This window comes from Carettochelys insculpta, chromosome 6 (assembly GCF_033958435.1).
Source record: "Carettochelys insculpta isolate YL-2023 chromosome 6, ASM3395843v1, whole genome shotgun sequence".
Classification (NCBI taxonomy): Eukaryota; Metazoa; Chordata; order Testudines; family Carettochelyidae; genus Carettochelys; species Carettochelys insculpta.
Genome location: NC_134142.1, coordinates 39368397 through 39380750, shown reverse-complemented (window position 1 = coordinate 39380750; position 12354 = coordinate 39368397). Strand labels below are relative to the sequence as shown.

Genomic DNA, 12354 nt, shown 5'->3' with positions numbered 1-12354 from the left:
AAAGTTCAAAGCTATCTAGATGTAAGACCTCACACAGGAGGTGTGTTAATTGGCTTACCCTTTGGCAATCATTCAGTCCAAGAAACCGTAGGAAACCTATGTTGAATGTTTGATGGCTGCAGCTACTGAGAGTCTCAGGGCATTCATATCGGCTGTCCTAAAGAAAGAGTCCAAGAATGATTAGGTCAGTTCTGAAGGTCTGTGTATGCAAAAAGGAGGCATATCCTCACAGTACAAATCCCAAATCCATAGTGGAAGAACGCTGAATACACATAGCTGTTATGATGATGAAAAGAAGCAGAGCTACTGCCTATAGGATTTAATCACATATCAAAAGCATTATAATAGCAGATCTAGGTTTCCTTCTTTCTTTCTTTCTTTTTTAAGCCTCAGAAGGAAATTCCATGACTTTCTTTAACGGAGAAACCATCCTCAGAATCTAGTTAGAAAAAATAAGCTAAGCAAAGCCATGGCCTCATCCTCAGTTATACCCATTTCCACTGGATAAGCTGGTGGGGCCCACAAAGGAGCCAATGTGTCTCCCTTTTCTTACCCTGCGACCAATGGTTTACTGGTGAGAGCTCAAAAGTAAATTAGAGCAACCCCAAACTGCTGTCATCTATGAAACTAATTACAGTCTTTAAGAGGTCATCTGCCTGTTGGGGATTGTTGGAGCACAGCATACTCCATGCAAGCCCTTTTCCTCTCCTGATGTGTACTTTACACTTTGGATTGTGGGAATCGGTGACTTTGGAGAAGTGCTTTGCTGCTTCTGTGCCTACTGGGCGATTCCCACATACAAGAGAACCCTGTGTATGAGAGATCTGGCAGGGTCTCCCTGCTTTCTTCCTTGCACAGGAGTCACACAAAAGGTGCAGAGATCAGCACTGAGCACTACAAGTCTCTCAACAAAACAATTTGTTATGACCAAGTGTGCCTATTATTAATACAATGATCTTTGATAATAACCTATAAAGGGTTAATGAGATAATGCAGTATGCAGTATTTATACAATTTTTGGGATTGGGGTAGGTCAAGTCAAGGCTCTCCCTTGTGCTTTTCTTTAAATTTTTTTGGGCTTGTTATACGAGGCATCATTTAAAACAGGATTTTAGGAAATACTTTAAAAATGTAAAAAAGCATAAAACATATCTTTATGCTTGTAGCATGGTTTTAGCTCCAGTAGACCAATTTCAGTGATTTAATGTATTTAAAAGGTGGCTTGTGATTCAGGCATCTGGGTGCCCCAGCTGCACAACTGAAAGATCACATTGGAAGGGCAGGGGGAAGGGAACAGGAGTGTACACCCTTCCTCTGCTAGCCAGTTGCCAAGTTCTAGTTAACCCACTTACAGTAGAGCCATTGTTGCCTGTTTAGTGGAGCAAGCCTGCAAATCCACACAGCATTCAGGATTTGCAGCTTGCTGTCCTCACACGCCGTAAGAGCAGCTCAATAGCTCACACGCCACAAGGGGAAAGAAAAAAGAAAAAGAAAAAATGCCAACCTCAAGGGCAATGAACTTTTAGCCAGTGAGTAATAAAGCAAGTTTTGTCCTGTTGTTTAGTTAATTCCTTTCCATTTCTTTGGATGGCACGCAGTATCAGCTGCAGTAAAGATGGCACAGTGATCCCCTTGTGTGTCACCAGGGAATAGCTTTCTTGAGTCAAAAGTGAACAATACTAGATAAAGCAAAGTTAAACATGAAGGTTCAGGGAACTGGAAATAAAGTAGAGTGCCTTTCACCTTTGGGCTGACAGTTTAAATATGGCTTGGAATTGACCAATCGTTGCAGGCCAGGTCTACACTATCATAGAATCATAGAATACTAGGACTGGAAGGAACCTCAAGAGGCCATTGAGTCCAGCCCCCTGCCCTAATGGCAGGACCAAGTACTGTCTAAACCATCCCTGATAGACATCTATCTAACTTGTTCTTAAATATCTCCAGCAATGGAGGTTCCACAACCTCCCTTGGCAATTTATTCCACTGTTTGACAGTAGGAGGTAAAATTAATTGTAGACACGCAAATCCAGCGACAAGAATTTCCAAGGTGGAGTTGATGTATCTAATATCATTTTTTTTCCCACCGTCCCCGCAGTGGGAGGTCAACAAGAGAAACTGCCAGGAGTACTGGGGTCAACGGCAGTGCCACAATATTTCAATTTTGTGTGTCACACTAGGTTCACTAACTCAAACCCCAGAATATTGATCATCAGTACTCCAGTCTTGGTACTTACACAGTAGCTCTTTGGAAGTCTCGATGTAACAGGTTTTGGGGTCTCCTGATAAGACACAGCAGACAGGTGGCTGAGACATGAAAAACATCATCAAAATTGACAGTCACAGTTGTGAGGCCAAGAACTGACTAGATCAGGGTGGAGACCCATTGACAGACATCAAGACCCACTGCTCTTCTATAGTCAGTGGTGTATTGTAGATCTTTCAGTGGATAAAAATAGGCCTTCAGTCTCCATAGTGGTCAGCCAGGTACCTTTCAGGAGTGCTAAAGTCATTTTAAAAACATAATTTCAGAAATAAGCATGAGACTTTAAAACAATATCAATAGAAGAGAATGTTTAGTCTTTTTATTTACAAAAAAAAATAAAATAAAGATGACTTTGAACTTATACTGTTCCTTTCATCTGAGACTCTCAAAGCATTTTCAGACAATGAGTTGATCCTGAAAGTTGATTGAAACTTCTTAATTTAAACATTTTTCCCAACAAAATTACATTTTTGCAAAAATGTTCAGTAGGTAAAAACTCTGTTTTTTTTCTTTTTAATAGAAACCAACATCTGAATTTTTTTAGTAAAATTTCTAAGGTTTTGGTTATGAAAAGAATCAGTTATCAAAACCAAAAAGGGTTTACTCTACCTTGAAAAATGTTGCTGGAAATTCATTTCAAGAGCTGCATTTTTTGTCTTTTTTCTAATACACATTTTGTATAAAATACTCAGCGTTTGTACCTCTTTTACTCACAGCCTCCTTTTGTGGCAGATATAAGTGCCTAAGTGTTACAGATTGAGATAGTGAGCCACAGTAAAATTAAGAGACATGCTGAAGGTCACACAGTGAGTTAGTGGCAGAGATGGTCTTAGCACCTATGTCTCTTGGTTTCTCCCATAAGACATTTGTATTCTAAGCAATTGAAGAAAAACTATTTCAACATTGGCCACAATGCAGCAAAGCACTTTATGTTTATAGCCCTTTGTTGGGACACAGGGTTAGGGCAGGGAGGCCACAATGGTACCTGAAAGCTAAATGATTCATTTTTCACTCACACTCTGTAATAGAGACATAGATATATAAAATCTCTATTTTAAATTTAATTCCCAATCCATACTCAGCTCCACTGTTTTCCAAGCCAAACAGCCTTTCAATGGACTCAGTGTTTTCAGTGATGTCAAGAAATTCACTGGCAGACGCTGGAGGATATTGTGAGAATCTTCACACACGAAATTCCCATGTCAAAACTGTGGACCACAAGTACAGTCCCATCGTTACCCTTTTACATCAAAGCATTTGCATCACAATATTGCTGGCACTTGTAATATATAGTAGTACGATGCATTTCTCTTTGTTATTAGAGCAAGGTCAATGTAACCTTAGCTAAGGACTTGTCAGCAACATTTTATTCCCACCACATTATTTAAAAGGTGCAACTATGTTCTTGGAATTTTTTCCATAGGACTCTGAGCCAGACAGTTTAGAACTGCTCAGGGGGTGCTTGAAGATCCATTAAGTAGTAGAGGCAAAGAGGAAAGTGTCAGTGAAAAACAGACGTGCTGTTGTATCTGCACGGCAAATGGAAAATTGTTTCATTAGCCTAAGTATGTGGATTAAGATAAAGGACCATAATCTATACCACTGAAAAACTGTAAAAAGAGACTACCAGGGCTTGCCCACAAAGGCTACTGGGGATATTCCCAGTTCTCACTGTAACAGGGTCAGGCCAGCAGAACCTAGCCAGAAGGGTGAAAGGCAGCTCAGGATGCAGCCTCGTCTAGGGGAGGAAGAGAAGGAAATAGTTAAGTTAGTGGAGGCAACAGGGAGAGGCTGCAATTAATCAATGAGTGCCAGCTGATCTCGCAGCTGGCTTGTTGGCAGGGCTTTTAAAAAGCCATCCCAAATGGGGGAGGGGAGAGAGTGAGAGGAGAGGTGGACAAGGTAGGGAAGTGGAGGAGACTGAGATAAGAGGAGAAAAGACAGAGAAGGACAGCAGGCAGTGTTTACCACAGACAGCGGCTGGGAGAGAGAGCGGCTCCCTCAGTATGTCTGAAGCCCTGACCTTGGCAAAGGGGGAAAGGACTGACCAGATGGTCCAGACCAGCAGAAGTGGGTGTGGGTGCAATCTAATCCCTCCAGCAAGAAGGAACAGGCATGGAACCCTGGCAAGACACGGGGTACCTTACCCCATGTTTCCTAAGGAATGAAAAACATATCCATGAGAACTATCAGAGCGGTAGCCATGTTAGTCTGTAGCTTTGAGAACAACAAAAAGTCTTGTGGCACCTTATAAACTAACAGATATTTTGGAGCATAAGCTTTTGTGGGCAAAGACCCGCTTCATCAGATTTATGAGTGGCAGGGGTGGTTTCAGAGGGATATTTAAAGAGTGGGGTCCCAGTAAGAGGGAGGGCCAGAGCTGACAAGGTCTATTCAGCAAGGTGGAAATGGCCCAGTATCAACAGTACTTATCAAAAGAGGAAAAAACAAGTCAGATCAAACAGGGGGATGCGAGCCTTTGTAAGAATCTAATAGGGTCCCCTTTAGAGTCCCCATTAGACTCTGACAAAGGCTCACATCCCCCTGTTTGATCTGACTTGTTTTTTCCTCTTGGTAAGTACGGTTGATACTGAGCCATTTCCACCATGCTCAATAGACCTTGTCAGCTCTGGCCCTCCCTCTTACTGGGACTCCACTTTTTAAATACCCCCTGAAACCACCCCCCCAACCTCATGCATCTGATGAAGCAGGTCTTTGCCCACGAAAGCTTATGCTCCAAAATATCTGTTAGACTATAAGGTGCCACAAGACTTTTTGTTATATCCATGAGAGTGTATCACACCAACACTGCACCCTCGGCAAGATCCTCTTCAGCCTCTTGGGGCTGACATTTAGATGTCCGGCTGGTTCTTATCAGTGTCTAACCCCACCTTTCCCTGATCATGACTCATCTCAATAGTTACGATCAACAGAGATGCGGCTCCTGAGGAAAACTGCAGTGACTTTAGAAATGCTAGTAACAAGAAAGTGACAAAATCCCTGCTAAGTAAATGATAAGATCTGTGGAGAACGAAAAGTGTGATCCTCTGTCATGAAACAATGTTTTTACAAATTATGTGCACGTTGTTTAGACATTACAAGATACAATGCATGAGAAGTGCCTAGGCAAACTAATTGCAGTAAGGCCCCAGATGAATCACATTTAACTTCAGTGTCTCCTGTCTCATTTACTTATGACAACAAAACCACATCAAATAACACAAGTATAGGCTGACTGTCAGTGAATAAAGTTGGCAGGCTCTTTCAGGCTATGTCTACACATAAGGGTACGATTCCCAGCTCATGCCCAAAACAACATGAATTAGCTGTCCCAAGCATGAGATCTGGGCAGGTTTGTACTTGGGGTGACTATGGGATGGGTGACAGAATACAGAGCAAAAGTGTAAAGTTACAGAGTGGGAGGTGTAGGTTGGAGATTAGGAAATCTCTTTCACCAGGAGGGTAGTGAAGCACTGGAATGCACTACTGAGAGAGGTGGTGGAATCTCCATCCCTAGAGGTTTTGAGTCCTAGCTTGACAAAGTCCTGTCTGGGATGATTTAGTTAAGGTTGATCCTGCTTTAGGCAGGGGGCTGGACTCGATGACCTCCTGAGGTCCCTTCCAGTCCTAGGATTCTAGGAGTCTATGATTTTCCAATGTCTGGGTTTTCCCAGTTGAAGGAAACACTGAACCAGGGCAGTGCTATGAACCCATGCTAACTGTACTGGCCTCTGCTGCCAGTGGTGATTGCTATAGGAAAAGCTGAGATGCAGTTTCCATTGCAAGCCCCTTTTTCAATCTATCAGATTTTTGCCAGAGAAATTCCTTTAGGGCTGCAATTTCCTAAGCTTGGCATTAGCAGGGAGGTGAATAAGGGAGAGGGGTTGTTTTTCTTTCTGTTTTAATTTAGTCAAAATAGGTAAAAACCATTGTGAGAATTACTTAGAGTCTAAATTCTTCAGGCAAGGGTAAAATCATGGCCCCTTTGAAATCAGTGACAAAACTTCCATTGACTTCAATGGAACCAAGACACGTCTTATAAAGTGATGAGTATAATGTTGGCACTCAGCAAACAAATAAATAATAAATGTGAGAATGGAAAAAAAGGCTTATGTTCCAAAGGAAATTTTGTGCATGCCTAACTAAACCATAATGCCTGAAGGAAGAAATGTTAAACTTCACTTTTTTTATAGCCTCACTGAGGATGGGAAAACAATTTAAGTTTGACAAAAACCAGTTCAATATTATTAAATTATGCCTGATTCTGGGATTCTCAAATGCAGGTCTTAAGAATCTCCGTTAGGTTTTGTCTTATGCATTTCTTAACGCTTTCCAGCTATTCTGCTGCCTGACTTATGACTACCTGTGAAACTGGTTAAGGACATTTGAAGCTGAGAACCTCCTCAGTTTAGCGTATTTGTTACTGACAAGCTCAGGTAAGTTGAGACACACTCCAATAAGTATGCCTCCCCTTAACTATGTGTTGCTGCAACTATTTAGAAGTATCAAGATGGCTTAAAATGGCTACCACAGATGTGCCATGATACAATTAGTTTCTGATCCAAAGCTCATTGAAGTTACAGTGGATATTTTGGTGATTGCAATGGGCTTTAGATCAGGTGCCTAATGTGATCTAGAAGCACTGAGATATTTTTTCTCTATCCATGTTTCTTAAAGGCAAAAATCCAGGAAAAATAAATGCAGCTCTAGTGGGAGTACAATATTAAAGCCCTGAGCCTGTGAACTTTTATGCCCAAATGATTACTGAATTGGAGCCTACAATTGTGAAATTACCACCCCCACCCTACCCCACCCCAAAAAAATCAAGACTGAGTCTAAAAATTTGTATTTCAGCATTAGATACATTGCACAGTAATAGATTGTTACTTTTACTTCTGTTTTTCCTGTTATCTCTAAATTATAATGAATATAATGCTTGCTACTTAATTAGTTCCATAGAATAAGCAAGGACCTAATTTTTATTTACACAAAGGGCACCTTGCAGCACACCAGCACTGTAAAGCAGCCTGGAAGTGAATAAATGCAGATTACCCCAAAACTAGGGCCTTTTTACACTACCAAAGTGATATAAAGTGGTTTTAGTGCCAATGTAAATCACACCCAAGATGTGCAGAATGGCTGGGGTAACACGAGAAACTTAGCTTTGGGATATTCCTGACTTAGGCCTGGTCAAAGTTGATCCCGGATATGCTATTAGTATGGCTCGAATTGACATATCCTTATTGACTTTCTTACCTGGTACAGATCAGGAATCTTTGGGCTCATGGCAATGTCCCTTACGCCACATGTCACACACGCAGCAAAACAGATCACTGGAAGATTGATCCTGGTGGGCTGACTACCCCTCCTTAAGTATATACATACCCTTAGGAATTTTAGTTGTCTGCCTAGAAGGTTCAGTTTTCAGTAAACTATAAAATAAATATTTATCTTTTTGAACCTAGTGCAGTATGAATTCATTTGAATCAATTTAAAAAAAACAAAGATTGGAGAAAATTGTGAACTGACCTATATCCTGTATAAATTATTCATAGTATTTAATATTAGTACTGCACAACCATTCAGGGCCCCAGCCAAACCTGGGCCCCACTGGGAAAGGTACTATACAAACAGAAAGAGTTTGCAATCTCAGGGCATGATCCAAGCCCTGTTATAACTACCAGAGCCTTCCCACATACTTCAGTGAGTTTTGGATGTGGCCCAAAGAAAGTTATTAACATATGGCAGGTAGCAGGGAGAAGGATACAGACAGATACTTGCAAGTGAGGGACAAGTACAGATGATCAGGGAAGACCAATGTTGTAAAGGGTCTTGAACTATGTTCAAGCCCATGAATTCCCAGAAATCCAGCAGATGTCCCTGTTATATGGACCATGTAAGTATACAGACAGATAAATAGATTCAAGTTCAATTATATTTCTACTTTTATACAAACAACAATCTGAGTTGCCCCTAGTCTTTATAAAAGATGGAAGTGGGTGAGAAAAGCAATATTCCAGTGATATTTCACATCACAACCGTGACGTGGTTTTGTTGCATCAGGACTTCCAGTTTCACCACCGTCATTTCTGAAAAAGCCATTTCATTCCTCCTACCAACAAATAATGCCTATGGTCTAACAGCACTTATGTAATACTATCAAAACAAAAAAGCAGTCAAGTAGCACTTTAAAGACTAACAAAATAATTTATTAGGTGAGCTTTCGTGGGACAGACCCACTTCTTCAGACCATGGCTGTATCAGAACAGACTCAATATTTAAGGCACAGAGAACCACAATGTTACTGAAGTGGGTCTGTCCCACGAAAGCTCACCTAATAAATTATTTTGTTAGTCTTTAAAGTGCTACTTGGCTGCTTTTTTGTTTTGATAGTATATAGACTAACATGGCTCCTTCTCTGTTATTATGTAATACTGGGCTGAGAAGTGATTGCAAGATAAAGGCACCTCGAAATGCTTAACGGCACTCAGCTGTAGTGCCAGAAGGTGTGATTATCTCAGTAGAGCCAGATCCCTAGTGTATTAATAAGGATAGAATTAGATTAGTGAGACCAACTCATACATGATTTTTCCAGGTTCTGTTTCACAATACCTTTCCCAGCATCATCTGTTGTATGCCTTTTAGGGCTCGTTCACAAAGGAGTTTAATTCACAGCATTTTGATTCATGTCAGGTAGCACACAGCACACTGGCCCCGCTAAAGACAATGTGCTTTCTTTCACTGTACACCAATGTGTACACGCGGCAGTGGCTTGCTGGAAGCCATGTTTGGAAGCTATCACATACTACTCAGCTTCATTGCTGAGCATTGTGCATTCTGGGATTTTTCTTGTGCATTTTGGGATGCACAACAGAACGAGGAGTTCATTAAAAAACACCCCATGTTTTACCTAAAGCCTGGGCTGTATTTCAGCTCTTAAAGCTGGAAGCTTTCAGCTTTGGACTCTGCCTACCATGCCATGAAGCAGATAACATGGCAGCAGATCCTCCAGCAGCAGCAGAAGAGGAATGGAGGGAGACATGTGCTATTGATAATACCGGCCCAGTTCCTGAAGTAGCTTCTCACCATGCAGCATCCTTTATCTACAGTAAAGCTTTTGTACTGTGCCATGCCACAGGGCTTTTATATCTGAGTGGGGAGCTTCAGTCTATAACTTTACAACACGCAATGTCCAGGTCTGCCTCTGGTGAACTGAGAATGACAACCAAATGTCTTCTCCTGTTGTTGCTGTCACAATAAACTTTAGTGTTTTGCATGAAATAATGTTGATATTATTAAAATCTGAGCGGACGGGGAGAAGCTGCAGCCTGCTATCCATCGTGTTTAGCAGGCAAATGGGGCTTTGGGGGTGGGCTGTTTGCCCTGCGGCATGGGCCTAAAACCAGTTTATAGCTGGGCTTTAGCACGAGAAAGGGGCGGATTGCCCAGCCACCATTTGAAAAGGTGAATAGAGGCGGAGGAGAACAGAAGACATTGGCCAGGGTTCTCGGACAGGCCCTTCAGCTTGGAAAGGCTACTAGGGCAGGAATGGTGCAAGCTTTCTAAAAGGCGGGGGGGTCACCCTTGCTCAAACTGTGACTGTGCTGCCCATGTCACCCCTTCTCCTTGAGGCCCTGCTCCTATGTTCTCTATCCCCATCATGATCCTGCACCCCTCATCTTGGCCTCTCCTGCCCAGCCCCCCAGTGCTCACCATTCCAGCTGGTAAAAGATTGGGTTGGCATCGTCCTCTCACATGGAAAAGTGTGGGGAGGTTATGGCCTTCTGGTCCCTCTCTTCTGACACCTCTGTTCTAGGTCACCACTAACTAGCAATATAGCATTCTGGTAAATTGTAAAGATAGATACTTACATGCTGAGGTTCCCTCCATAAGATCTGCCTCCTCACCCCTAGCCAGGGTTTGCTGCTTGGGAATTAGGGTCACTTGCTCCAGGGCAGAAATTTTGCTCACATTCTACCTGGATGGCATCAGGTTCCTGAGCCCCAAAATGTTCCTGTCTTTCTGAGGAGAACTTTTCACTGGCCTCCTCTAAAGATCCTGGGAATCCTTGCCAGGGACGGGAGTGTGGGGGACCAGGCAACAGTTTTCAGCCTTTACGAGTTCAAAAGTCATATAGTTGTGCAAAATCTCATCCAGCTCCTCAGAATGTGGGCAGCTTACATGACTGCTGCTCAGTGTTTTCCCAGTCTCATTGCTTTTAGTAAAGGTCTTCCAGAGCTATTTGCAATTTACCCTACATTGGCTTGCATCCCTGTTGTGATACATAATGGGCACCTGCTTAGCAACATCCACACAAAGATGTGGGTGGCTGGCCACATTTTTCCCTAAATGGCAATGAGATCCAAGATATTGGCATGGCACCAGGAGCTACTGGCAGACTTGTTGAGAACGATTCCATCAGTCCATTGCCAATTCATTTCAGATAGATGCTCCACCCAGTCTTCCGATAAATGTTCTAGATTAGGAACTACATTTACATTTGGAACCATCAGAGTGAGTACATCCTGTGGAACCTTGTGGTGATGTTATTGTGACACTTGTCCTTTGGCCCCCCTCCCCATGTTACTATTATTTAATACAATCTAATTTGAAGAAAGACGTGGTGAATATAATTTCTTTAGGCAGGGACCATCTGTTTGTACAGAATCAAGAAAAATGAGGCCTTGATCATTACTAGGGTCTTTCTTTCTTAACTTCAGTAGCTGGGATGACATTATAACAGCACAGCTCAGAGTATCTTCTGTGAGAACGCTCAGCATTAATTTAGTCTGCTTGAATGTGGGCTGCAGAACAGAGGTAGGTTTTAAATTTCATTTTTCTTTTCCAACCTATCTAAAAGCACGTTCCAAAATGAGTTACTAATGGCAGGATCACAAAACTGCAACCATGATGATCTTCACAGTAACTCAAAATTTGGATGCTGTGTGGTGTCTTAGTGAGAGGAGAATAACACTAGCCAAGACACCAGTAATTACCCTCTTCTCAATAAAGCGTCCCAAGATCCTTAAATCTAACTTGGACAAGATCTTAAATCTAACTTGGACAAAATCTAACCAAAATATGTGTGTTGCCTCATTATTGTAGTATATGGATTCCTGATGCACCCATCATTGGGGTATCTAAGCACTAAAATAACATCCCCTCTTTCTCTAACACCATTCATCCAAAGACCTCAAAGTGTCTCTTTTTGATAAGCAGAAAGAACCATTTTTAATCAGCTGTTTTCAAAGACATCCATTTTCTCTTCAGTAGTCTATATTTGGAAATGGTGAAGGTTCTTTCTTGAGCTGATACACCTTCGGTATATTCAGCTTTCATTGTTTCACTGCTATGGTGATAGGTGCTGGAGAACTCTCTCCTATAGATCGCACTAGTAAACTGTTCATGCAGGCTGATGGAAATGGCTTTCAGAAATCCTCATGCACTCACGGAAAAGGGACTTAATAGGTTTCCTACTGCCACTGTAAACCGATTCTTTTCATTTGTATGTCCACTGTAAAAAATGTCACCAAGAAAGTAAAGGTGGAAAGGGCTTAGCAAGAGGCCCTCTTTGGCAGAGGAAGAGTTAAAATAGAAACGGTTAAAATAAACTCCCACAACACATTCCACTAACATGCACCACGCTTCAGAGGGCACCATACCAGTGCCTTCATCTAGGAGAAATTGTCTATCATGCAGAGGTCCCACACATGCACTCTGTCTGTACACACATGGCCCCTGGAGTGTCTCTGTGGTCCACGGCTCTGTCTCTTCAGTGGGTTAAGTTGACTAAGTAGATCAATCACCAAAACTGAGAGGGAAGTAGACGCTTACCTTAAAAGGGAGCATTTCCTGCCTCCTTTATCCCTGTTCCCTCACACAAACAAAATCCGTCATGTACCAATATCCATATCTTCCCGTTTTCCAGGGCAGGCAGTGAAAGTGCTGGACAGACAGTTGTTTCTGGGGTACTGAGCACTGAACTGGCTGATAGGAATTTTCAAGCTCTTCTCCCAGCTCTGCTGCTTACCCTGTGTTACTCTGAACATGTCATTCCACTGCTTGGTGCCTCGGTTTCCCTTCTGTAG

At 42.1% G+C, this 12354-nt stretch overlaps 1 long non-coding RNA gene across 1 annotated transcript in view; it reads right to left on the bottom strand.

Annotated features, from left to right (window-relative positions):
* Window positions 1-12119, bottom strand: part of LOC142014661 (uncharacterized) — a 71057-nt gene extending 58938 nt beyond the window's left edge. The window contains exons 1-2 of the long non-coding RNA XR_012646016.1: window positions 12101-12119; window positions 59-157 (exon numbers count right to left, since the gene is read on the bottom strand). This is a non-coding gene — a long non-coding RNA (uncharacterized LOC142014661). The remainder of the gene's footprint in view (window positions 1-58; window positions 158-12100) is intronic.
* Between the last annotated feature and the right edge of the window lie 235 nt (window positions 12120-12354).